The sequence below is a fragment of the Lutra lutra genome, chromosome 4 (assembly GCF_902655055.1).
Source record: "Lutra lutra chromosome 4, mLutLut1.2, whole genome shotgun sequence".
Lineage (NCBI taxonomy): Eukaryota > Metazoa > Chordata > Mammalia > Carnivora > Mustelidae > Lutra > Lutra lutra.
The window spans coordinates 8,676,120-8,703,793 of record NC_062281.1 but is presented as its reverse complement, the minus strand read 5'-3'; the positions used below and the strand labels follow the sequence as shown (position 1 = coordinate 8,703,793).

The window sequence follows — 27,674 nt, the reverse complement described above, 5'->3', positions numbered from 1 at the left end:
CCATCTTCTCTTCCCTCCTTCCCTCATTCTCATATCCATCCATTCAAACCACCGAGGAACTAATTAAGAGCTGGGTAGGACCTGGTGCCTCTTGCTGTCAATTAATCTGCCGCTCCTGACCATTTTTATTGTGGAGGGATAACTTCTAAGCCACAGCTCTCTGGCTTCCCCCTGGATGCCGGAATGCTGGGGGCACCTAGGTTCCATGGGATGTGGGCATCCTATGCCCCTCAGGGTCCCATGGTGCTCTGAGTTCCAAGGAAACCCATGGGACTTGCAAACCCTGGAGTTCTGCGAAATTCCTGAAGCCTATAGGATCCAGGAACCAGAGCGAAGGATTTGCAGATATTGCCAACACCCAGAATGTCAGCAACCCAGTCGTGCTGCAGGAATATAGTCTTCCCCGTGAATTACCAATATCCCAGTTTTACAGATGAGCATGAACTGGGTATGCACTGGGACTCCAGCTCCAGTCTCACCTGCACACAGCTAAGGGCACCTTGCTTCCCCTGTCATGCCGCACGCTGCTCCCTAGAATGGGAGGGCTGAGGACCAGCTCCCTCTCCTAACAGAGGCTCGTGTCTCTGTCCCAACTTCCTGTCCCATCTGCCGCTCCCGGGCCTGGACTCAGGGCCCCACTGACAGCAGACCAACTGCCTTGCTAAGGTCAGACCCCACCTGCTGCTGCCTCCACGCCCTGGCCCCGTCTCTTCCTGAGTCCCAGCAGGGATGGCTTTCCAGCCTGCCTTCCTGCCTTTGTCCCACAACAAAGTCACAGGCAGCAAAAACATTTTCAGGGTAGTTCAAATGAAGGAAAATCCTAAAGCCTAAAGATGTTCAACAGAGCGCTGTTTATAATGACAATGATACCTATATCATGTGCCTGTATTACAGAGAAATACGTAGTAATGGAAATGGTTAAGTCATTCGGTACCACCGGACGGAACAGCACACAGCTGTGTAATGCGCCAGTCCTTCATGTCCCTTCCAGAAGCGCTCCCTGAGAGAGTCCCCAGTCAGGTACTGGGGACGCAAATGGGGAATGACCCGGCCCCACCCCCACGGGGGTTTCCGGTTAACTGTCCCTCCGTTTGTCTCTGAAGTGCTGAGAGCCAACTCCATTCTATTCAACTGACAGAAGGCCAATCCGTGGCTCCTGCCCCCAAAGCCTTCCCTCCCTTCTTGTTTTCCGCTAGCCAATCCCCCAACACAGGGGGCATTTTTATCACCTGGTGGAGGCGGTTGAGCAACACAGCAACATGGCCCTGGGACGTTGTCGGATGCAAGACAGTGCTTACCAAATGGATTTCAGACAGGCTGGCTTTGGTTCCCGGTCACGCCTTTCTTCCTGCTCCCCATTATCCAGATCAGAGGGGTGGCTTGCTTTCTCGGCAGGTGCACTTGCTTTACTTAACCTGAGGCAGGCACGTGGTCAACAGCTCTTACAGCGAGTGTCTGGGCCGAGCAGTGAGCAGCAAGGGGACAGCAGGTAGTCCCAAAGTGAAAGGACCACGAGTTACCAGAAATGGGATCCCCCCATTTCCAGTTCTTCAGAAGCTGGAGGCAGAAGTCACAAGAGGTGTGGAAGGCTGCCTGATGCCCCGGGGAACTGAAAATGAGAGAAATAGTCCCCAAGGGGGCCCAAGACTACATCTAGCCCAGCAGAGCCATCAGCTGGCTGGACAACATGTGTATCAGCCCAGCGGCTGGGGCTGGTCTTGTGTGATCGCGACAGGCGGTCAGCTGTGCCTGCCTTCATGCATCCGTGTCCTTGCAGATGCAGAGTGGGACCCGGCACAGGCGGGTTTTCAGTAAGTCCCCGTGAAGAGTGAGCCCCACTCTTGCTCCCCAAGGAGCTGCCAGTCGAACAGGGGAAAACACACACGGTCCCTGCCTGACGGGTCAAGTGTGGTCAAGCCACACACAGGGGTGCTCCAGAGGATCCAGCAGGGAAGCCGGGGAAGGGGGCACATCGGGGGAAGGGATTCCCAGAAGAGGTGACACTTGAGTTTTGAAAAGGGATGATTTCAACAGGAAGGTACAAAGAGGAGGGTGTCCGGGTGGAGGGACGAGCTCGTTCCGAGTCCTGGAGATGTGAAACTTACTTCATTTAGAATGAATGGCTATTCCTGATAAGCACAGGATGATCTAGATCTACACAGGCCTATCTAGAGCCCCCACAGAAGCCACATGCGTACGGAGGAACTGTAGCTCAGGTGCCTGACAATTAGCTTTTTCGACTGTGATATAACGAAGTCCCTGACATCAAACTTTTGATTGCCAAAACATTCACTTTGAAGACATCTCTCTCTCTCTGGCTAGACGGGTGATGGGCATTCAGGAGGGCCTGCTGCGGTGAGCATCGGACATTGCAGGGAAGATATGAGCCCCTGAATTCTACTCCAGAAACCAATATTGCCCTGTATGGTAACTAAGTAAAATTTACATTATAAATAAATAAATAAATAAATAAATAAATAAAAACAAAGACCTCTGTCTCCAAGACACGTATCACCAGCGACAAGAGATAAACAGCATGCCGCCCCACCCACAGAGGTCCCCTTTTAGAAAGCCGGGGGGTGGGGGGACAACTCGAAGTGACCCCACTCTTCCCTTCCCATGGCCTCATTCTTGCTTTTAAGTTTTCAGTTCACCAATAAAGAGTAAGCCTGCCAAAGCCCAGCACCCCACCCCTCAACCCCAGGAAAGGCAGGACCCCAGTATCCTCACTGGCTCGGATTGGGGTCCTGAGGGCTCAGCATAAGAAGCCCTGGAGGGGGGCTTCCTGGGGTGTGCTCCTGGCAGTTCAGGGCTTCGACCCAGAACAGTCCGGACTGCTGTGTGTCCACAGGGTCCTAAGCACCCTCATGTAAAGCAGCACATCTGACCCGCATGACATTCCTTATGAGGATGTCACTACTGCTGTCTCTGGTGCGTTTTGCCCACGAGAAAACGCGGATCAAGGCAGGTCCAACACCTTGCCCGACATGGCACAGTGGGCCACAGAAGTGTGATCGGAACTCAGGCCTTCTGTTCACACTCTTCACCCTACTCTTAAAATTCCTCCGTGGTTCGCAGGAGAGCGCTGATAAGGTTGGGATCCTGGGTGGGCCCCAGTCACGGTGAGCCCTGTCCCGTCCTGCTGTGGCATTTGGACTCTGTCCCAGGGCCAGGAGAGGCATGGACACTGAAGAGAGGAACGACATGACTGGACGCCCTTCGGGAACAAAGTGTATTGGTAAATGTCCAAACGCTTATCATCCAGACATGACTGGAATAAAAATTAGTCATTTGAGGCCGACTCAATCTGTGGGCTTGGCTTACGGAAGCACAAAGGAAATTTCCATGCTTCTGGTGGTCTGGTGCCCACCCTCCCCGCTTCTTGTGGCACGAGTGTCATCAAGGCCTCTGGGCCTGGCCACAGTGGTTATTCGGAACATGTGTCCTCCTGTGGAGGAAAGGTCTCAGCGTCAGCCAGACACCTGCCCCAAGCTGGCAAGGAGGCGACCTATGTGACAGCTCGCCCACAGCCTGCCAGTGTGGCTTGGCTAGGAATAACAATGCGGTGATGTATCACACTGACTATGGGCCAGGCTCCGGGCCTGGCTTTGTGCGCAGCGTCTCACCCTGACAGGCCCTCACGGGGGACTGCCTCCCTTACGGCTGGGAATCTGGGAGGCAGAGCTAGAGAGACACAGACAGAGGAACCTCCAGACCCACCTCATGCAAGACCTATTATGATGAACCCTCAGAGCCCGTAGATCCCCATGGGGTCCCCCACCCCTGCTGGGTGGGACTGGCCCCATCTTCCCAGGGGAACGAGGCTCAGCAGGTTAGGGACCACACTGATGCTTGCTACTTCCCCCCCTTCCAGCCAGGTTGTCAGCCAGGGCTGGACCTTTGAGCCCCTAGGGAGGGCATGCACCGTTGCCCACTGCCCCAGTCTCAGGTGGGTGCTGGACATTTCTGGAAGATGCTAATCACATGACCTTTCTGGAAGATGCTAGTCTCCTGCAACCACGGTGAAGAGCATGTGATTTGATGTCCAGAGGGTTCGTGGGTTCCCCACTCTGTTCTACAGATGAGGCAACAGGTGCAGGGAGGCCAGGGCTCCGAGGGCACTGGGACCAGTGAGGGACCGAGGAGGGCTGCTGCTGGAAGACACGGGTCTGCAGCCGGGTGGGAGAAGGTTCGAGCAGAGGGAGCAGGCAGAAACCTGCGCGGTCACCAGGTCTCCATTCCTCACTGCTGGCTCTCCTGTGCTGGCTCTCAGACACCGCTTGCAAATGATGTGTGGACGGATGAGCCTGGGGGACTATCTCGGACTGAGGGGGGGGGAGGGCTCAAACACTGTGACCATGCAGTTACCATCCCCTCTGGTTTTCTTTGTGTCCACCTTCACCTGCTAGTAAGCCCAGGTAAAGCTCATGCAGAGCAGTCCCGGATTGTCCCGTGCTGGCAACGTCCTTTGGCCCTTCTGACCTTGGCCACTAGGGCTGTCTCCGACACACTGCTCTAAAAGAATCAGGCAGCAAGGATCACAGACAGGCAGTATGGCCAGGGACCTGGGTGCCAGAGGCAGACCACGCGCCTCGAGAGCCCAGCTCCTCTGCTTACTGACGGCTGAGCAATCTGTGGCTGAGTTACTTAACCTCTCTGTGCCTCCATCGGCGACGAAACAAGGAGCATGACAGCAGACGGCTCCCAGGGTGGCTGGGGCTGGAGGAGAGCGGGGGACGGGTTAAATGTGTTGATGCTTGGGGCTCTAAGAAGAGCACATGGCCCACAGGCAGACCTTTGTAATTGTTGGCAAATGCTCTGCCAGCACCTGCACTCCCAAAGTTTGTGTGATTGCTCAGAACACACTTCCGGAAGTGGGATCATAAGGTAGATCTCTTGTGGAATGGCCAGGAAAGTGCCTTTGAAAGTCCCAGCAGCACTAAGAAGAGCAAAAGTCTTTAGTTCTCATCGGTTAGCCCAAGAACAAGGGCTCAGAGGGCTCGGAGGACCCGGAGGGCAAGTCCACCCTCCTAGAGCCCCAGGATCCCCGCTGCCAGCCTTCCTGCCAAGTCTCTGTCCTCAGCCTCCTGCTGTAATGAACCCCTGCGGCCCCAGGGTCCCCAGGAGAGAAGGCGTTCCTCCCGACCCCGCAGGAAGCCTGGCCCAGCTCAGGGAGGCTTAAGCTCCAGCCCTGGGCTGCACGTCACTTTCCTAGGGCTGGTCTTGTCTTATCTTTTCTTTCCTTTTCCTTTTTCCTTTCTTCTTTTCTTTTCCTTTTCTTCCTTCTTTTCTTTCTTTCTTTCTTTCTTTCTGATTTTATTTATTTACTTGACAGAGAGAGAGAGCACAAGAAAGGGGAGCAGCAGGCAGAGGGAGAGGGAGAAGCAGGCTCCCCGCTGAGCAGGGAGCCCGACGTGGGGCTTGATCCCAGGACCCCAGGAACATGACCTGAGCCAACGGCAGATCCTCAAGCAACTGAGCCACCCAGGTGCCCCTAGGGTTCATCTTTCATTTTAAATCCGTAACTCGTATCGTTATTTCTTAAAGAGAACGCCCCAACTGTATTAGCTACAGACCTCCCTGTAGCTCAGAGGTGCATCTGTGCCTAGCACCGATCTGTTAATTTGTCTGTTTCTCCTACTGAATTACCACCGTCTCGAGGACAGAGCTCTTGTCTCACTCGGTTTTATCCCATCTTCGACACGGTGCCAGGGACCCAGGAATGTCCGCTGCCTGAGCGAACGAATGAAAGCTTGAGTGGATGAGAAGGCAGGCAGGAACCCCACGGCCCCCACTGAGACCTCTCTGCGAATTCCACTCACTCCCATGGATTCCCTCCTTCAAATCGCCCGGTGCAGGCTCGCCCTTCTGCACCTGCCAGCCCGGCAGCTCCTCGAAGCTGGCTCCCCGGTCTCTCTCCCAGGGCAACGGCCCCTTTGCCCACAACTGTGGCTCTTTCTTTAAGGTTATCAGCAACAGAAATCCCACCCTGCTGCCCATTTCCGTATCTGTGACCGCTAAGACTGCCTCTTATCCACTGAGTGCCTTGGCCTCCAGTTCGCCTCTGGGCCAGCTGATAACATGTGCATTTTTTGGAGGAAATGCTTGAGTTCTGAGGGAGAGAGAGCCCATGTGCGTGACTCCTCAGGCCTGAAAAGATGCACAGGTGCAGACCGGCTTCGCTTTCCAGGGTGAAGTCCCGAGGGGAGGGTAATGAGTCCCCGGTGCGTGCTCTGATCAGCAGCCCAGGCTCCCTGTCTTTGCTGTTGTGCCCTCTCCTCTGGGCAGTGTGACGGGGTTCCACCCAGGGCTCCTCCAAGTGCCCCTCCGGGACCAGCACGCCACACATGCTCTCCATCCCACCCTGCCCCACCCTGCTGATGTTTATTTACGTCTTGGCTTACTGTCTATCTCTTCCCCTTGCCCTTCCCCGGCTTTTGGCTAACCCGTGAGCTCCCTGGGGCTCTGTCTGCCCAGGACAGTGCCTGGCACACAGAAAGAGCTCAGAAACAGCTGTTGATGCACGATCGGAAGTAGCATTTATCAAGTTCACCTCCTACAAGTGCTCTGCTGGGAGCCGGGACGCATATGTGTTTCCAGTTAAAGGCTCCAGGCTGTAGCAGCTCAGCCTGTTATGCCCCACAGCAAGAGAGGAAATGCCCTCCCCCGAGAGAGGCCCACTTCTGCTTTCATGCCCGCAACCTGAACTGATTGAGGGCTTGCAAGGAGGGGACCACAGCCGCCGCCCACCCCCCCACCCCACCCCCCACCCCCGGCCCAGGAAAAGGCTCGAGCACACACACAGCCGCCCGTGGATGCCCGAGAGGCAGACGGTAAACACCTGCTGGGAGTGAAGGACGTGGGCGTCACCAACACGCTGTCGCCTTCCTGCTGCTAGGAGCCTCAGCCATCTCGGGTCTGTGGGACAAATGCTCCCCTCACCCTTGGCTCAGGTTTTCCTCTGGGGCACCCGCATCCCCACAGGCCATCGGATCAGATGCCAACAGGCCAACGGGCACTCACAGTACGTTTGCCACACTGGCTCGTTGTACCACGTTGCAGAAGTTAATTATCTTTTCAGAGTCTTGTTTCCTCATTGGTACTTGGGCTGCTGGGTTGTGAGGAGCAGTAGCAGCAAGGGAAGGGTCTGGAACAGGGCCTGACCCGTGGTTTAATAAACGCGGTGCTCGGTGGTGTTGGCCGTGAGACTGGGCCAGCATCATTGAGACAGACGTGGATTTCAAGAATGTTGTGGCTAGCTTCGCCAGTGTGCGCTCACCGTGGTTTTAATATGCATATGGGCTCTTTAGAAACGATCTAGATGACGTGCCTCTATATGCATATTCACACATCTATAATGATGGGTACGCACGTATATGCTGATACATGTACACAGGTCTATAAATACAGATGTGTGTATACGCATAATATATATGCACACACGGATGCATGCACACACACCCACACTCCCTACTTCCCAGATCTGTCTGTTCAGAGGGCCCAGGGGGAGGCTATCTCAGCAGCCACGGACATATCCCATGACCAGATGGTATTTCTAGACACCATTCTCCACTGAAAGGAGCCAGGCCCCTTGACTAATGGCTGATGCCATCATTAACCAAGGGATAAGGCCAACATCACAGTAATGGGACAGACCAGCCCCGGCCCTCCACTTATGAGGCATGGAGGACAACCCCTGAATTCTGCGGGATGCCGGGCAAAAGCAGGAATGTAAATGTAATCACAAGGGAGCATCCGGCAAACACCAACCAAGGGACACGCTGAAAAATGATTGGCTAACACGTGTCAAAAACATGAACGTCACAAAATACAAGAGTGAGGAAGCTTTCCAAGAAGGCCTTGCCTTCTTGGAAAGTGGGTTTTCTTTTGCTGGAAAGGACCTCACTTGGGGGCCTTTGGTGAAATCAGAAGAAGTTCCGAGGCTCAGATAACAGCAGCAGACCCATGCTAAGTTCCTGACTTGGTTGTATCGCAGTTACAAGAATCTCTGGGTTCCGGAAAAAATGGGGAGAGGACAGGATAGAACAAATACAATAAAATGTTGGGACTTAAGGAATCCAAGTGAGGGGTATCCAGGAATGTTTTGGTTCTTCTTGCAACTTATCTGTAAATCTGAAATTATATCAAACTCGAGCAATTGGAAAAAATGTAATTGAAAAACATGCTCTGGATTTATGTGCTGAGAAAAAGTGACTATAGTGCTTAGCACAATAATCTGAAGCTATTATAATAACAATTATTATTACCAGAATGGTGTACATGGCACACAATGAGCTTGAAATGGATGGACGATATCATCGCTGTTAACATCATCGTCACTACCACCTCTGTTGTCCCTGGTGTGCTCAATACTATGTACTAAGAACCAGAATCTTTTCTAATTGTTACTTCTAATTACTTCATATCTGCTTAAAATCCACTGTTTGGAAGTGTGCTATGGAAACACCTGTTTCGAGTGACTCCAACACTCACCGGCAATGGTAAAAACTTAAAAACCAACCAAGAGGAGAGAGGCAGGGCCCATTTCCAATCTGGAGGTACAGATACACATCAGTTCAATCCTTTTCCATCATCTGAAACTCTGCTTCATTCTTGCTAGTTCTGGGAAAACCCAAGGCCAAAAAAAGCCCAGATCCTAAAGACACAACATGGGACCTTTGCCCATAGTCCTCCTGGCCACGTAGAGTTTCTTTTCTGACCCGTCCATAAACACCGTGCAGCTCAGTGACTGGCCCTCTTCTTCAGCACTGCACACTCCCTTGTTCAACAAGTAAAACCTTCGATTATGCTTCCAGTCCTGACCCATCCAAGATGGGGGGACTTTTGCCAAGTCCAAGCTTCTCCCCAGGGGTCTGTTGTATAGAACTGGCTGTACTCAGCCTGATTCTGAGATGGGATAAGTTCCCAATCATCATGATTCTGTTTAACACATTCTTTGAGAGTAAACCCATGGTCCCTTCCCTGTCATCTTTAGTCTCCAGCATTCCTCCTTCTTCCAGGACTCACAGGCCCTGTATCCTTAGCTCACTTTCTTCCTCTCACTATTTCTTATCTCTCTTACCCCATCTTCAGCCAATGGGGAACACTATGGCCACTGCTTCGTTCCCTTTACAGGAGACCCAATACTGTGTCTGATCTTCCTATGACCATGGAAAGGCTCATATTTGTATCAAGGTACCTGCATATGTAAAACTGATAAATCTCAAGGTCTAAGTGGCTTAGTTCTTACACAGACTCACATACAGTAGCCATGGGTTGGCTGGCCAAAGAAATTTTAGAAGTAATTCCATTTTTACAGATAGGTAAGTAGATAAATAAATAGATGTACTCACCAATAATCCTATAGAACAGCCATACACACACATACATGGACAAACCCTCCTTCTTCTATAATGGCCCCAATGATATCGAAGCTGAGTCAGACACTCAGAGCAAAGAGAGACATCCCAGCATGACCATAGTTTTCCCAAGCCAGCTTTCCTCGCTGATGGAAACGTTCTCAATGTACACTGTTCAAAAGGGAGCCACCAGTCACATACAGTTATTGAGCACTTGAAATGTGGTGAGCGTGACTGAGGGCTGCATTTCTCCTTGTGACTAATTTCAATGAATTAAAATTTAAATAGCCACACATGGAGTGGCCTCATGTGGACAGCTTAGCTCTAGATCAGGGGCAGGCACACTCTTCCCATGAAGGACCGGACTGTGAGTATTTTCGGCTTTCAGGCCACACAACCCTCTGTCACCACTGCCGTTGTGGTGTGACACATATCTGAAGGAAGGAGTGTGGCTGGGTACCAATAAAACTTTATTTATAAAAAAAAATGACCGAGCCACTTTTGTCCTATGGGTCAGAGTTGTTTACTGACAGTCACTACAGTACGGTGTCATTTCAGACCTTCTCTGGGATGGCAGGCACTGGTCACAAGAGGCTGTTTCTGATCCAGGTTTTACTTACTTGCTTAATGAGAACACAGAAGGCCTTCCTCTAAGAAAATGAGGCTGCTTAATATGCTAATGACCCTGCATTTTTCCTGAGGTAGAAAGTGTCCCCTCTTAATGGCATATCCCTGGGGAAGAAGGCCAAATTACAAAGATACCAAGATACAGGGGAACAGCTCTCCCTGCCTACTCAAAGTTAATCTATGGAAGAAACCAGAAAAGACAACACCTCTCACTCGTCCTGGACAGTCCCTCAGAGTCTTTTACCTCAGGACTCTGAGGGACTGTCCATCTCTGGCACTCAGAGGAAACGGTCCTGGTCACAAAGCTCAAAGCGTTTGCTCACCACAGCTCTTGGCGATGATTATTACTTCTATTGGCATTTCCAGGTCAGAAAGGTTGATCCTGAAAGTGGTCCCAGCTGGAAGGGAAGAGGAGAAAAGTTCAAGTCAGTTTTGACATTGAGTTCATCCACTGCCTTTTGAAGATTTTATTTACTGATTTGAGAGAGAGAGAGCACGAGAAGGGGAGGCTCAGAAGGGGAAGCAGACTCCCTGCTGAGCAGAGAGCCCAATGTGGGACTTGATCCCAGGACTCCAGGATCATGACCTGAGCCGAAGGCAGTCGCTTAACCCACTGAGCCACCCAGGCGGCCCATCCACTGCATTCTGAAGATGACAGAAGACAATTCAAAGGCATTTGCCCATCACTCCACTCACTCACCCAGTGATTTACACGTCAAGTTTTTTTTTTTTTTTCAATAAACACCTATCCTGTTCCACGCATGCAGCCAAGTACCAGAGACAGAAAGATGAGGAGACCATAGTTCAGACCCTCAATAAGCTCAGCCTCGTGGAGAAAACAGACAGATAAACGAATAACTCAGGGCAATGTGATACGAGGATGGGAGTGATATTTGGGAGAGCTAAGGGAGGAATAACCAAGTCAGTAGGAGAAGAGCACATGGGTTTTTAGTTGTTCTTCGCTCAAGGGAAATGCTGTGTGGCAAAAATAAAAGGTTTGGAGAAAGTGTCTCTGAGGGGCTTCTGGGTGGCTCTGTCGGTTAAGCGTCTGCCTTCGGCTCAGGTCATGATTCCGGGGTCCTGAGATCGAGTCCCGCATCATGGCCCCTGCCCCATGGGAAGCCTGCTTCTCCCTCTGCCTCTGCCTCCCTCTTTCTCTCTGTATCTCATGAATAAATAAATAAAATATTTTTTAAAAAAAGAAAATGTGTCTGAGGAAGAGGATAGGGGAAAATGTAACTAGTGAACATGTGAGATCAGGGCTAGGAAGCACCACCAGGCTGAGGCCGGGTGGGAGAAGGCTCTGGAAGGCTCCACCTGAAGAGCAAAAACAGAGACCCCCAGTTGAGCTCTTACTGCGTCCCACGCACTGAGGGATATACTGACCCACGTTTTCTCACGAAATCCCTGAGGTGGTCTCAATGACTAGTCCCGCTTTATGGAGGAGCCGCTGGGGTCTGGCCCCATTCTGTCCAGCTCCGCAGTCCTCATCTTAGCCCCTGGGACAGGTGCAGAGAGTAACGGCCCCCACCGGCTTGGGCCACCTCAGCAACATGGCTTTGCTCTGCCTCCCCACAGGCACTGAGGTCCACTTCTCCACCCTCTGAATTTGAACTTGGCCACATAACCTGCTTGGGCCAGTGGGTCAATAACAAAAGACACAAATAAAAGCTTCAACAACGCTTAGGCACAGAATATCCTCTTTCCTCGCTGCCTGGGATCTTCTGCAGCCGCATCACCCCAGCTGAGCTGGTCCCCAGGAGGCACGGGCCACGCCCCTGAGCCCCAGCCATGCTTCCCAGACACAAGAAGTGTCCGATCAACCCAGAGACCAGGAGACATGATGGACGCTTGTTGCCGAAGGCCCTGAGGCCCGGAGCTGCTTGTTATGCAGTGAAAGCTCACTGATATCACCACCAAGGAATCCTTCCATCGCCAAAAATGGTGATAAGACGCAATAAACTTGCAACTTAGAGAGAAAGACCTGCCGGGAGTTGATGATTGCCCTGAGATGTGGGGGGCCAGGACCAAGGCAGGGTGGCTGTGCGATGGAGGACAGATGGAAGATTCAAGAGCTATTTTATTGTATTTAAAGATTTTACTTATTTATTTGAGAGAGACAGAGAGAGCAGAAGCAGGGAGAGCAGCAGGCAGAGGGAGAAGCAGGCTCCCCACTGAGCAGGGAGCCCACTGCTGGACTTGCTCCCAGGACCCTGGGATCATGACCTGAGCTGACGGCAGACGCTTCACTGACTGAGCCACCCAGGCACCCCTCAAGAGCTATTTTAGATATAAAATCAACAGGATTTAGTTACAGACTGACCCAAGATTTGTCTAAGGCGCCTGGTGTCGACAATAAATAGATTCTATTTGGAGCTCGCCGGGGTGTGGGGCGCAGGATGTTTCCACGGGAGACACACAACGTGGCCTGAGCTGGGGAAGTCAGGGCTCAGTCTCACGGCAAAGGCAAGCTCCCGGAATGAAACTTTCTTTTCAGTCCCTGATATTTGAAAGAAGAATTAAGATGGAGTGCTCACTGCCCCAGCCTCAGACCTAGCGTCACCTCCTCTGAGGCCAGCGCCTGCTCACAGCAGCCCCCGGAGGGACCCTTGTAAGCTGTAACCCAGACCTTCCTCCCTCCCCTCCCCAGCTCACACTGTCCCCTTTCCCTGTGGAATGCCTCCTCATGCATTAGATTTCACTTGTGATGGCCCTTCCCAGGGACATCTTCACTGACTGCCCAGACGAGGCCAGGCAGCGTCACTACCCAGGATTCCTTGCACTCCCAGAAAGCAGGTGTCACCGGCCTGATAACCACCTGGGAGCACAAGGGTGCCTGTCCCACACATCACTCTGCCACCACACCGTTTGCCACGCACACCGCTTGCCACGTGGGAGAAAGTCAGTTTCTAGCTCCTGAATGAGAGAATGAACAAAACAATCTGTTCACGTATCACTCGTCCCAGATGTTTCCTTCCACCTGCTCCCTGCCACACACCAAGCCGAGTTAGCCACCTTCCTTTCAGCTGCCCAAGGCTTCCTGTGTGTCTCTCCATTCCTTTGCACTGGGATTCCCAGCCCCGACTGGCACACTGGCAACTAGGGGACTTCCACGAGCTAGAACTGTTCCCCAGGTGTCACCCACCCTCCAGGCCCCGGTGCCCCAGCTCCTGACACAACGCTGGGGTGCTAAACACACAGAAAACATAATTATCTCATATTCCGTATCTGCTAAACGATCTACTGAGACTCTCCTTGGCTTTTATGTTTTTGTTTTTATTTTTGTTTTTTTTAAGATTTTGTTTATTTATTTGCGAGAGAGAGAGAGAGAGAGAGAGAGAGACAGCACAAGTAGGAAGCAGACTACCTTCTGAGCAGGGAGCCTGACCCCCAGGACCCTGAGATCATGACCTGAGCCAAAGGCCAATGCTTAACTGACTGAGCCACCCAGATGCCCCTGCCTTTTGCTTTTCAACCTGCACCCTGAAAATTTCTTCTGGAATGTCACACCGTGGCTCTCTTCCCGTGCCCTGCCATCCTGCCCTGTCTCCCTGGATCGCACCTGCTTCCCTACCCTTTCTCCCTCCCTGGGCACTCACCCCTTCCTTTCTATCCGGAGGACTGGCAGCCACCAGGTACCAGCCCGGGCCCCCAGCAGCCAACTGCTGGGCTAAACCAGGAGACTCAGCAGCAGGAAACACGTCCACCAGCTCTACCTACCACACAGGAGGTGAGGGCCCATAAGCCACTCCTTCGCCCCTAACAGAACGTCACCATTGGCAGCCCCTGCACCATCGTGCACAAGGACGTGATAAATCTCCCGACAGAGGCTGCTCTCCGGTTTTGGTTCTTTGGGGAGCAGAGCAGAGAACCGGACCCGAAATTCCTCACCACGTCTAGATTGCTTAAGAAATCCCAGCCTTTCCCTCCACTTGAGAAGCAATCATCTGGATAATTGTGAACGCAGGGCCCTGCTGCATAATAGCGCTGCCCCTTCAATATACGGACGTCTCTTCTCAGAGGCCCGAAACAAGGTGCCCCGCGGCTGCTGTGCCGACCAGGAGACACTGTGCGAGCCAGGATGTGTGACGGCAAGCAGTCTTCCTTGGAGTCTGAGCTGGCTCCTTGCTAACACAGGCACCGTTCTGGCTTCAACTATTTTGCAAGGCCGTACGGAGCAAGTGGATAAAACCAACACGGGATCACTTAAAAAACAAAAACAGCAAAGTAAAACTAGTAGTAGAAATTGGGGCAGTTACCACTTTAAAGGGCTGGCTGGCACCTTCCCAAACTAAGCCCTTTGTCCTCAAAATCTCTGCTCTTCTTCACAGTGATGTGACGCCACCTGTTATGTGTATCATTTTGCGGATGAGCAAGTGGAGGCTTGAAGAGGGTAAGCAACTTGCTCAAGGTCACGGCCATGATCGGAGCCTTGGATGATAAACCAATTCTTCCCAGGACGAGTGCAGTGCACTTTGCATGGGCACTCACTGAGCCCCTCTGGGGTGCCCTGTGGGCTCCGTGCCCTGCCCTGGTGGGACCAGAATGCTGGATGGTTTTACCCCAGAGCACAAGTGGGGACGCTGAGGCTCTGACATGGAAGTCACCTGCCCCAGTCCCACAGCTGCCCCAGAGCCCATGTTCTCCTGGCCCTGCCCTCCCTCCTGTGCCCCCAGGCCTTCCCTGCTGGGGACACTGAACGTGCTTTCAGAGCAGGGAGACGCAGGACTCTGGGCTGCCTCCGCCTCCTCTGGGCCCCACGGGTTCCTCGGTGCTGCCAGAACCACACACAGATCTGGGAGGAACAGGGAACCGCGACGTACGGGTTTGTTTGCCAGGCAAGCACAGGCCTAATCCGGGAGGCCTGACTACGGACTTTCGAACAAGATTCTGTGGATGAGAGGGAGGAGGGAAGCTTGTGCTGAACGAGGGAAACCTCGAGCCAGAGGACAGGGCTGGCATCACACAAAATCTGTCCATGCTGAATGTGACCTGGGACACCACCCTGAACCATCCTATTTATAGTTCTTTGAAATATGGCTTGGGAAGGGGGGGACTTTGTTCTTTTGGCCTCTTATCTGATTCCCAAGAACAAAGGGAAGGGAGGTGTAGGAGGGAGGCTCATGACCAGTTGTTGGTGTGGGCAGTGGGAGCAGACACACTGGGCCCAGGAAACTTCTGGCCCATGTGCCCGTGGGGAGACAGTCGTGGTGGGGTGGGAGGGGTCGTCACAGCCCCCAACTCGACCCAATCTGGCGGACCTTAGGTCAAACGGCCAATGCCAATGAACTTCGGTTTTTCCAACTGTCAAAACACCAATAAGAGGAATGACCACAGAGCCCTGTTTAGGTTAAAGGAGTCCAAAATGTCCAGTACATGGTATTTCCTGGGCAGAAACTCAGGAAGGAGAAAAGGGCAGACAGCAGCCAGAATTCACAAAACCCAGCACAGACTTGCTTGGAGGGAGGTCTGCAGGAGCCCGTGGGCACGGGTGGTCTGGGACATGGGGCTGTAAGAGCCCACCAGCAGCCCAGTGCAGGGGGTCTGTGGGAGACCCAGCCCCTGGGGTCCCTGGCTGCCGGCCTGCGGAGGGCGCGGGCGTCTCGCTCTCTAGGACATCCTGAGCTTCCCAAGCTGGGAGGAAACCCAGCGGGGAGGCAGGACTTGGCAGATTGAAAAACTGCGGGCTGGCTTCCAGCCCTGGCTCTGCCTGTTCACAGGCTGAGGAACCGCACAGGCCGGGCCTCTGTCTGAGCCGTCTGCTCAGCTATGACCCACAATGCCTTGTCCTAGGTGCGCTCACCTGACCCTAGGGTCCAGTGGGCCCATCACAGCACAGCCCACGCTTTCAGCCTTAAATTCAGGTATCCCGAAAGTTGCACCCTACCACCTTCTCCGGGAAGCCCTCCGGGGTTGGAAGCTCTGTGTAAGGAAGAGCTGCCTCATCCACAGAGGTGTCCAGAGGACAAAGGGTCACTGTGTGGGGCACAGATCTAGTGATCAAGCGGACAGAAAAACCACCACATGGGAGAGCGAAAGTGAGGAGCCGATTCGTGGGAGATGGAGCAAGAGGCCCCTAAACCTGGATGGTGTTGAAGGTGATGGGAGCACGGACTTAGAACGCCCTTAGGGTGGGCGCTCTGCAGGGCACAGAGAGGTAAAGCAGCTGCCTCAAGGTCACACAGCTAAGTAGTGGCAGAGCCAGTGTTTTTTATTGGGCCAATCAATGAGTGAGTCAGAGAACGAATAATTGAAATCTTGGACTAGGGGAAGGTTGAAACAAGGGCACCGCTAAGCCTCTTTGCAAACGCTGGGGTTCTATGATTCTTTCCTGTTTCATGCTCTGCAAACACGCCGCCTCTGTCACTTTGTTATCATTCAATCTACTCACACACCCCTTCCCTCCACCCACGCCTGTCAAGGTCACAGCTTTTGACACCAGGGCCCCCCACTCAGAGAATAAGAGAAACTTCCTTTACTTCATCCCAGGGGCAGGTCTGCAAGGAGGCAGACATACTCTGATACCCAAAACTTGTTTGGCTTGGGAGAGACATCGGCTTAACTTTTCTAATCCTAGAGTTCCCAGATCAGTTTTCTCCGGCTCGGTTTGTTCCCGGCCACAGGTAGAGAAGGAAAACTAACAGCAGACCTTCTGTTGGCACCAATTCTTCAAACAACTCCGAGAGGCTTGTTTTTCATTTGCAATTTCTCTTAGGCAGTGGTGCATGATCTCACAGGCTTCTCAACTCCTCTTTTGGTTTAATTTCCTTTTTCGCCAAAAGACTGAGGTTTGAAATTTCAGATTTTTGCTTTAAGAACGACCAGGAATACTGCCCCCCCCCCCCCCCAACAAGGACATTCTTGTTTGTGGTAGCGCCTGTGTTTCCCAAGCAACCGTCTTTTTTCATCACTGTCCACCAGGTGGTAGAAAACAAACAAACGGAGGGTTTTGGAGGGAGGGGAGGGGTGGGGTGAGCTTGGAGGTGGGTATTCAGGAGGGCACGTACCACATGGAGCACTGGGTGTGGTGCATAAACAATGAATCTTGGAACACTAAAAAACTAAAATAAAAAAAGCCCCACAAAACCCAAAAAACTGTTTTCAAAGAAGAACAACAAGCTCCATTTCTCTCCATTGTGACGATGTTTATATTAAAAGGGAATTTTTCAATGTTGCCAGAGCAACTTTTACTAATCATTTTACTCTCAGCAGGCCCTGGGAGCTGGGTGGGTTTACACGCCTGGTGACAAACAGACTAAGCCTTCCTGCCCACAGTCCTGTCTGTGCTCTGCGACTGGCTCCCAGGCACCGTGAGGCTCTCTGAATTCCATGTATGACAACAACCCAGAGGATGAGTGCTTGTAACCAGCAACACTGGGACTCCGTGCAGATTTAAACTCCCGCCAGACAGCCACGGGTTAGCTAAAGAAACCCATCCGACCAGCACAAGTGGGGAATCTGGGAAGAGGCTTGGAGCCCCACCCGTGCACTGGGACAGATCTACCCGGTGTGATGTGTTCTCCATCCGCACCCCTTAGGGAAGCTGCCTCACCCTTCCCAGTCTCCCTGATGTAGAGGTATGCGATGATCTCAGGAATTACACGGGTGGAGATTTGGCCGTTAGGAATTCGGGCTCTGCCAACTTTCTAGCTATGTGACTTGGGGCAAGTGGCTTCACTTCTCTGAGCCTCAGTTTCCGCATCTGTAAAATGGGATTAGGGAAAAAGTACGAGCAGCAATTTTATAGGGCTGTTATGGAGACTAGGAAAGTCCTATTAAAGGAAATGTCAAGTCTGCTGATGGAAATCACGCATCCTGGCCCAGCCCCATGTGGAGATGCTGAGAGTAGACCCCGGCCACAGGTAACCCACGACAGTCATCATGAAGCCTCCACAGTTCAACTCTTGGGGTTTTCTAGGAAATCCACCAACGGAAAGGATATTCTTTGAACTCCATGTCAAGGACAGAATGCACACAACCTCCCAGCTCCCTGTCAGTTCACCAGTTCACCCTGCAAAAAGACTTAGAAGCAAGACTCCGGGTTCCCAGGATCTGCCAGTCGTGTCTCTCCCTTTCTCTTTTAAATTCTGTTTCTGCCTTTATTCCTTGCCTTTGACTACGCGTGCTTGCTTGCTGACTTCCTCACCTTAACAAGATTATTTACATACAAAATAACTACAGGGTTGGGAAGTCGACTAACCAAATGTCCATGTCCGAGTTACTTGTTGGCAGCTCCTTCCAGGGGGTTCTGGGGTGATCTGCCTCCCTGGGCCAGCACCCCTTCACCAGCAGAACCTTCCCTGGGCCCCTCCCGCAGGCCTCCCCTGGGGATGGAGCGCTCCAACTTCCTAATGTCAAAGCTGGTTCTCGGCCAAGTCGGCTTCTTTCCGGTTCAGGCGGACCTACTCGAGGGGAACGGTAAACCGTCAGGACAGTTCAAGGTGAGAAGGTGGGGGCTGGGAGGGGTGAGCTGAAGAAGACGTGTTGGAAGCGTGGGCTTATGCCCTCCCACTCGGCAGAGACGTAATTTTGGGCACACACAAGGAAAATCTGCGTGCAGGGACCGTGTGACCTTGGGCCAGTCGCTTCCACTGCAACATGGGGAAGACCCTCATCCTAGCCCAGCACTTAGACAAGCTGGAGTCCAAGCAGAGCCAGGGTTGCAGATGCCGATGGCTGTGAACGCCGAGCTCAGGGGTTTCCGTTCTCAGACCGTGGGCGGCTCTCTGAGGATATGACACTCAAGAAAGGGAAGGGGGGGACACAGACCTTCGTCACCAGGCCAAGCAACTCATGGGCTTTATTTTGGGCTCCAGTTGAACCTTCCAAGGAAAGAGGCTTTCTTTTCTTCTTTCCTTTTCTTTCCTTTCCACTGAGCCTTTTATCTCTGAAAAGGTAAATGCCCAATTAGATGGATTTTCATCTGTCATGTGGAGTTGTTTTAGGCTCTTTGAGCATGAAACAATATTTTGGAGTCATTCCACCCTCTCATTTAGAGAGGAAGCTGGGTTTGCTCTCGTTGTGGTTCTTTCTCTCTCTCTCTCTCTCTCTCTCTTTTTTTTTTTTTTTTTTGGTTGAGTTTTTCTCAAGAGCCCTCTGCTAAGTAAATATTCATGAAGGGAATTTTTAGCCACTCTAGTTTGTTAGTTCAATGTGGACTCAAATGGATTTTCTTTTAATGTAGCATAATCTATCACAATGATATCTATTTGGGTTTGAAGCTTTTGAAGGTAGCTGGTGAAATTCAAAGAAAGGATTTTCTTTGCAGACACACATGGGGACCTACCAAAAGTGGTCTCAAACCCCTTTTTAAATTTCACCAATAATTTGGAATGTATGTTCTTTCCTTCTCGACTTCTCTGGATTACTGAGATTTTTAACTTGTATTGTATATTCTTTTAAGGGCTCCAGAATCAGACCTGGTTAGATAACTTTTACATATTTTAGAGGACAAAGAAAAAGTACACACATACACACATGTACACACACACACACACACACACACACACACACAGAGTCAGAAGAAATGGTTCAAGCATCCCCAGGTGTCTTTGGAAGGAAAAAACTTTTAAGATCAAAATATTCCAACAGTACTATCTGATTACAGAATAGGCCAGAAGGACAAGAGGGAGTACAGCCAGCCTCCACACCCCAAGTCAAACCCTTGGTCCTCTCGGGAAAAAAAGCTAACGTCTATCGAGTGACTCGTTCATTTTTCACATCAACTGTACAGAGTATCGTCCCCATGACAAAAGAGGAAACTGAGAGACAGGAAAGGTAGGTGATGTGATCACTGAGCAGTAAGTGATAAGACTCAGACCACAAAACCTTAATACTAAAGCTATTCTGCTTCTCAAAGATGTTTCCTAAAACGTAAAGGTCTTTTTTCTTATTTTTTAAGATTTTTTTATTCATTTGGGGTGGAGGAAGCACTAACAGGGGGAGGGGCAGAGGCAGAGGGAGAAAGAGACTCCCCGCTGAGCAGGGAGCCTGATGATTCCAGGATCCAGGAGCAGGACCTGAGCCAAAGGCAGAAGCGGAACCGACGGGGCCACCCCAGTGCGCTGAAAACATAAAGGTCTTAGCAATAACATCTTCCTCTTCATTCTTGCATCGTACTAGGGGAACAGAGCACAAGGGTTCAAACTTAGGCTCCAACCAGTGGTATGGCCCTCAGCAAGGGAGCTCCCTTCCCACCTCCGGCTCTGTTCTTCCAGGATCCTGGGACCACCCAGGCCCCTGGCTGCTGAAGGATCAAAGGAGATGACAGGTGAGTGCAAGGTGAGTGCAGACCTGTCCAGTTGCTGCGAGACTCCAACAAAGGAAGTCCCTGGCTTCGGGCAGCTGGGTGAGTAGGCGCAGCTCTTGGTGATGGAGGATTGTGAAAAGCAGGCAGGACACAGCAAGGGGGCAGTCTATCCTTCTGGCTGTTCCCCCCAGGCTGAGGACAGAGGCTTTCCTCCGAGACTTTGATGAGCTCTGATTGCCACACTCTAGGTTCCCCTCACCCATCCCTCCATCTGCCTCATGGGGGCTTTGGTGGTTGGGGGTGGGAAGCTGCTCAGGTCCTGCTACAATCCTTGCTGCTCTGGAGACATTCCCTTTATTAAAATCTCTGCTCCATTTGTTTCCTCCCGGAATCTGGAATGAGTCGATGTTTAAAATACTTGCCCCTGTTCTGGACATACCCTAAATGCTTAATAAAAATTAGAAGCTCCTGAATTTATTACCAATGAGGCAGGTTCATGGCCTCATCCTATGGGCCCCTCCCAAGCCCCCCCAGGCAGGGTGGGAATTGTACAGTGCCATCTACCAACTGAGGAAATGGGAGATTCTGGAGAAGTTCAGGGACTTCAGGGACGCACCCAAGGTCCTCGGCCAGGAGCAGGTGGAATGGGACAGGACCAGCAGCCAGGAGTTCTGAGTCCTAGGCCAGTGGTTGCCCTGCCTGGATCCACTTGACTCAGAAGGAAGTATCCTGACCCCAGCGTCTTATCTAACACTCTTTCCAGTGTAAACCATGATAGATAGTTCCTTCCTAGTGCCTCCAACTTGGGCACAGATCACACCTGTTACTCAGGCCCGGGGCATGCAGCACCCTCACCTGTGTATTCCCCTTGGACCCCAGATATCTCTGTTCCTAGTAATTCCTTGTGTTATATCCTAGAGATAAAGAAACTTTGAGTTTGTTTATCAATCCTCAGCAATGAGAAAAGCAAGCTGTACTCTAATCCCGTCATTAGGCTCTTTCCAGTGGGGGTTATTAACAACCATTTAACATTAACACCAGCCTCGTACGTCGAGTGCTCTTCCACCAGCTTTCTAGAACGTTCCATCTTCTGTCAACTTCTCTATTTCTCACATGCTCTGTTTGGATACCGTGCCTTGAGCATTGAGCACTTTCCATGCTAACCCTCCTGCACAGGTTCTTAGCTGGGCTATGAGGAGGCCCCTCCAGGGGCAGGCTCCAGAGCAGGATCTTTGATCCTCACTGAGCATCCAGAGAAAATAACCCACCAGCACTTCAGCCCCAGCCCCGGAGGCGCAAGGCTTGCTGAGCTCACACAGTTAGATGCGGTCCTGTGCCTGAAAACTTGGGCACTGTCCCCGCACATGCTGCCTGCCATGCCTTTAACCCCATCTCCCGAGACAGCCATTTAAATCTGAGATCAAGCATAAGGACAAGGATTAGAGATAAATCACCGAATCTTATTTTTCTTAAAGCAAAGCAGGTAGTCTCTATCGTACGTGCTATCACTTGCGATGCCCATGACCCTGGGAAGATCCCAATTCAAGGTCCTGCACTCTGGCTGAGAACCATGAAGAATGGACAGACCTATGCCTGGTCTGTTATTTTATTTTACTTTATTTTTCTGGGGCACGTGGGGCGCACGCCACTTTAATTAGATACCTTTTCAGTGCATGGAAGAAAATACCTTTGCTTTCGAAAGTCTGGTTCTCCTAGGTATTCAGGCTCTAACTTCTCAGCGAGTCCTCCCGTGGGTCTCATGAGGCAGAGAAATCCGTTCTCTTCTCTGTCCCAGCCCGCTCACCGCACGCGCCCGTGTCCCCCCTGTACAAACCACTGCAACGTACTCTTCACGCCCCTGGTGTCTCCCCACCACACAGTGACGTCTGGGGGCAGGCAGGGCGGGCATAAGGGGAGAGGGAGGGATCACATGTTCTTTCAACCCTGTATTTTCAGCATCTTGCACGATGACCAGAACATAAGAAATACCTAATAAATATTGGTTCAACTGAAATCAAAACAAAGAAACCAATAACAAGACCCAAGAAACAATAAAACCCCAGGCCTCCCAAGGAATGCTGGTTTCCAATGAGGAAACTGAGACGTAAACCTGCAGAAAAGAATATGGGTGTGGGGAAGGGGAAACAGAGAGGGCTCACCTAGTTGGGAGCTTAGGAGACCAGGGAGCGTTCCAGGTCAGCTCTGTCACCCAGTGTCCCATGATTTTCCCTCTGGGTCTCAGTATTGTTTTCATTAATATGAAAGATTGAATGAAATGATTTCTATGAAAATTTTCAGCTCCTAGAGTGGGAACAAAATTGGTCCTAGTGAGGGCACCAAAGCTCCTCTTGGCCACACGCATCACTGGGAGTCTCCACAAATGTCACCTCAGCTCTGCCGATGTTCAGAACCCAGAGTCTGAAACTTCTGGGTCAGCTCAATGTCCAGTGCTAAGAATTGCTGGTGAATGACTTCACTGATTGGGCGTGGGCTCTGGAGTCTGGAGCACTCTCTGTAAGGGAAGGGAGGAGGCCCCGTACGGATGGCTCTGTTTCTGTGACACCAGGAATGTCTGGAAGGTTCTGAGGATGGAGCTGAAGCAAAAGAAAGCAGGGTGCAGGCTGTCTTCATGAAGAAAGGCTTTAACGGCCCCAATGCCATGTCAGCAGAACTGCAAGCCTCTCATTTTGCAGAGAGTGAAACTGAGACCAGAGCCTGGAACAGTGTGGGTGCCAAGTTACAAAGCAATTGAGTGCTGGACCTAGGGGACTAGAGCGGGCTTCCTCTGGGGCCCAAGGCTGGCCTTGTGTGCCCAAATTAGAGGAGGGAGCTCTCAGATCCTTGGGTCTGCAAGGGGGATATGAAGTTTCCACACATGCGCCACAACTGAACAAAGTGCCTGTGAAACTTATTCCAGAATTTTCTGTTACTGGGCCAAGCAGCTACTCTTAGTGGCCAGTGGTGTCCGTCCTTGGTGCATATAGGATTTACTGGGAAGCAGGATAAGGAGATGACTGGTAGATTTTTTTCTTTTCTTTCTTTTCTTTTCTTCTTCTTCTTCTTCTTCTTTTTTTTTTTTTTTACTTTGGTTGCTTTACATGGTGTGGGAGGGAGCCTGGGGAGAGGGTTAGGGTTTAGCTCCCGTAAGACAAAAAGCCCTGTCCAAATATAGCTCCTCTGAGTCAGCAGCCTACCACAAAGTAAGGGACTCAAGCAAGGTGAACTGACTGGGTCATTCAAAGAAGCCCTTTCTTGGGGGTTGGGGAGGGAGGGCTGCTGAGAGTTTGTTTCCAGAAGATATCCGAGCCTGGGGGGCTGCTTGGTGCAGAGGGCCACAGAGACCCACCTGGCACAAAGCCACACAGACCCCTGCAGCTCCAGGACTCAAAAGGATCCCTCAAGGCCAGACCCACAGATGGATCCACCCCGCCATACCTCGGGGACCAAAGGCTCCAGATAACCAATTCTGTGGAGGTCCCCAACTTCAGCAGAGTGCTGGTAAACCCAGCTGGGGGAACGGCCAGTCTGTGCCTCCAAGTGGGAACCCAGCCCTGAGGTCAGCAAGAAGGCTGGTCAGAAGTCAGCCTCCACTGCTGAGGCAGAGCCTGGAGCAACAGAATCCACGCCCCGAGAGAGCCCTTGGCCCTCACTGCTGGCAACACTTCCTGTTTCCATTCTCAGCGCAGCATTCAAGAGGCACCCTGCGGCCTGCCAACCCAGTAAGGTGAGGGGAAGAGCCTGCTTCTGTCCCAGCCCTCGCCCTGTCCCAGGGGTAAAGCCTGGATGGCAAATGTGGGACTAGGAGAAGGCAGAGGCGGCACATTTCCAGGCTCGTGGGGTTGTCCAAAGACAGAGGAGGGAGCCCCCTACTCATTCTGTTATTTATTTATTCAGCAAAAACAAATTCTTTGTAAGATGAGATTCCCTTTCCCAGGTTTGAAGTCAAAGGTCACGCGGACATGCACGTGGAGTGTGAATGTGTAAACATGCATATCCTTACGTGCACACACATTCACACAATTATATGTAACACTGTGTGCCACACATCTGGAAGGTAACAATAAGGACCCCGTTTTACAGACACAGAAACTGAGATTCAGAGAGTTGGAGTCTGCTGCGGGAACATCAGAGAGGGAGATGGTGAGAGACTGAGATCTGGGTAAGGGCGGGGGAGGCTGGAATGGTGAACTCTGGTGGGTATTTTTAGCCCACCACGGGATTTCAGAACATGGCCCCGCCGTGGTGTCTGGGGCAGGAGGGGAAGGTGCAGGAAGGGATCTTGAGGGAGCCCAGACACCCTGCCTCTGAGGCCCCCTCCCCACCTCCGAGCCAAGCGGCAGTTTCCAAAACAGCCGGCAGGGGGCAGTGCACCTTGTCTTTTGCGAAAGTCCCGGGCGCCCTAACGCCGCTCCCGGGGGCAAGACCACCAGGCGACTCCGCCCTCAGCTTCTAAGAAAGCCCAGCTTTGAACCTGGCACGTAGTAGGTGCTCAAGGCACGTCTAAAACCTGAAGGGCTGGATTAGGTGGATGAACATGAATTCCGTAGAGGAAATAGGGAGGACAAGGAGAGAAGAGGCCGTCCGGCCCCTGCCAGCGCATTTCATCCACAGGCCTTTGCCAACAGCCTTTCCCTACTGTGTGTCAGGCACGGCGGCGACGACTCCTGGACAGCCTAATTCCCTGCTAATCTCGTTCTCCCCGCACTCCCCCCTCCCCGCCCCAACACACACACTCGGCCTCAGAGCAGGGGTGGGCGCTCGCTGTCTCCCTGGGGGACCATCTCAGCCCAAATCTGCGGGCCCGGCGAGGAGTCCCCAGAGGTGGGCACGTGAAAGCCAAGTGGATGCCTGAGGCGGCCCCGCGGCAAGGGGGTCACTGCCCTCAGAGACGGGGCTGTCTCCGGCTGCGGGACACGCAGAGCCCGCGAGACGCAGTGACCCGCCCAGCCCCCACCACCCGCTCACTTCTGGGCGCGCACGTGTCCACCCTCCAAGCGCCCCCAGCAAGCCCCGCGAGTGGCCGGCGCTGGCCAGGACCTTCGGGCGGCCGGCTGGAGCGACTCCCGGCCCCCGCCGCCGCGCAGAACCCAGACTCTGCAGACGCCCTTCCCCAGAGACCGGGCCTCGGGGCAAGGAGAAGGCAGACCGGGCGCAGTCTCAACCCCCATCTCAAGTTCAGCCGCACTTCCTCCCGCAAGGTCACGCTCAAACACACTCACGCTGGGCAAAAGGAGGAGCTCAAAGTTGCGCCACGGTCCCAATTCCGAATCTAGCGGTGGCCCCATCCGGGCGCTCTGCCCCAGAGTAGCGGCCGCCCGCCCCCGCGCTTTGGCAAAGAGCGGCCCCTGCCCCACGCGGGCCACACACCCGAGAAACGCAGACAAGTTGCTAACTTTTGTCAGACTATTCGCTGCAGCTGCGGCGCCTAACGGGGTTGGGGCGGACTCAAGAGTTTCGAGGTGCCACCAGCACCACCCCCGCCCCGCTGCCCTGCGCCCACCCAACCCCTCCCTGCCCAGCGCGCCACGTCCAGCTACCGCGCCAACTTCACCGTCTCCGGAGCAACGTGGGCCGGCGGCGTCCCCGGGGGCGATGGCCACCTCCCGGATGTGCTCCTGCTCGCAGCGGATTTGGAGGCTCGATCGCAACACCGTCCCGCCGCCGCTGGACGGGATCACCCGCAGCCTCCTCGCGCCCCCGCGCCCCTCGCTCCCACTCCGAGGCGCCGGAGCGAGCCGCCCAGAAGGGACCTATCCCAGCCGCGGCCCCGCTGGCCGCTTCGCCCTCTGGCGGCCCCGACCCGGGAGATTCCAGCCTGGCGCCGGTGCAGTGTCACTAGGGCCACCCCGGGGACCGCTGCCCCGGACCCGGAGCAGGCTCCCCGCTGAGGTCCCAGCAGCTCTTCTAATAACGGCTGAAGATCCCAGAGCCCCAGTCTCCTCCTGCACCTCCTCCCTCTCCCAAAGACCCCAGTGACGCCGTGGCTGGGGAAGGGGTCTCCCTACGTCTGTCTCCCTCCAGGCGCCGGGGGTCTTCAGTCCCACTTGCACTGTCATACCCTCCTAGACCCCTCCCGACCACTTCTGTTCCCGGCTCCGGGCAATCACCCCTCCACTCGGAGAACACACTCGAAACTGCCCGAGCCCCAACTCCGGCGGACGCAGCCCCCCGCGCACTCCGACAGCGTTGGGCTCGGCGCGCTCACTCACCGCAGCTGGAGACACGCTGGAGTTTCCGCGGCTTTGGGGATGAGGGGCTCCGAGGAGAATAAGGGGGGGTGGCCCGAACACCCGCCCCCACTTCCAGCTCACAGCGCTCGGTCCTCCTCTCCCTCCTCGTCCTCCTCTTCCTCCTCCCTCTGGTCTTTGTCTTTGCAAAGTGTCGAAACTGTCTGGCATAGTGGAGCTCCGCCGGCAGAGGCTGGAGCCGGGGAAGCGGGGAGGCGGGGTGAGGATGGGAGCGGTCTCGGGAACACCTTCCCCCGGGTGTAACGGGAGGGGCGGGCGGGCGGCCGGGGAGGGGCCGCTTCCCTGGCCCGCCGGGGCCGGGAGCCGGGCGCGCCGGAGGGGGGCGGGCGCCTCGGCGGCGCGCGGCCCTCCCCTTCCTCCGCCCAGCGCCCGCCCCTCGGGCCCCCGCTCCCCCCGCGCCCCCTCCGCCCGCTCTCGGCTTGGCTTTCCGCTCGCTCTGGGCTTCCAGCGAGCTCCGGAGCCACGTGGACCGCAGCCGGCTAGCGGAGGCCAGGCTGGGGAGACGCCGGAGGCGGCGCGGGGACAGGATCGCCGCCCAGAGAGGGCTCTGCAGGGACAGCTCTGCCACTCTCCGCGGCGAGGCCGCCGCCCACAGGCTGGCGAGACGAGGGAAGAACCGCCGGGGGACCTGTGGGGTCAGCCCCGGGGAGGAGGCGACGGGCGCCCACCGAGAGGACGTGGCGGTGCCCCCGAAGAGCCCGAGATGGGCGCGCACCGTAGCAAGAAGAGGCCGATCCCCGCTGGCGACCGGGCAAAGCCGCCGACTTCCTCTAAGGGCGCGGGACTCGAGGTGGGATTCGGGGAGGGGAGGAGCGCGGCGGGGCTGGGGCCCGGGTAAGGGCAGAGCCCTGGCCCCGTTCCGAGCCGCAGAGCGGCCCCCGCCCTGGCTCGCCTGCCCGCCGCGGGTTTTTCCTCCTAGATGCGGAGGCTGCACCGCCGCGGTCCAGAGGAGGGCGAACGCCTGGTAGCGGGACTGCAGGCAGGGGCCGGACCCGGGGAGGCCTGGGGCTGGGGTTCCTGAGACTGGACCCCTTTTCTGGCTCAGGTTTGCCCTTTCTCCCTTAGAGGGAAGTGGGGGCATTGGAGACATCTTGCTCAATGGCAGAATGCCAGGCTTAGAGTTTAAATGCTGGACACAAGGTTTAAGAGGCATTAAAAAAATGCGGCTGTACAGCTTTTATCCCCTCACAG

General features: G+C 53.7%; 1 protein-coding gene across 1 annotated transcript in view; it reads right to left on the bottom strand.

The window, feature by feature from the left end:
- The window catches only part of ST3GAL1 (ST3 beta-galactoside alpha-2,3-sialyltransferase 1), an 87,560-nt gene extending 61,161 nt beyond the window's left edge, over positions 1–26,399 (bottom strand). Inside the window, 2 exon segments of the mRNA XM_047723769.1 lie at positions 10,231–10,384; positions 25,787–26,399. The gene's annotated coding sequence lies outside the window, so the exon portion shown is untranslated.
- Between the last annotated feature and the right edge of the window lie 1,275 nt (positions 26,400–27,674).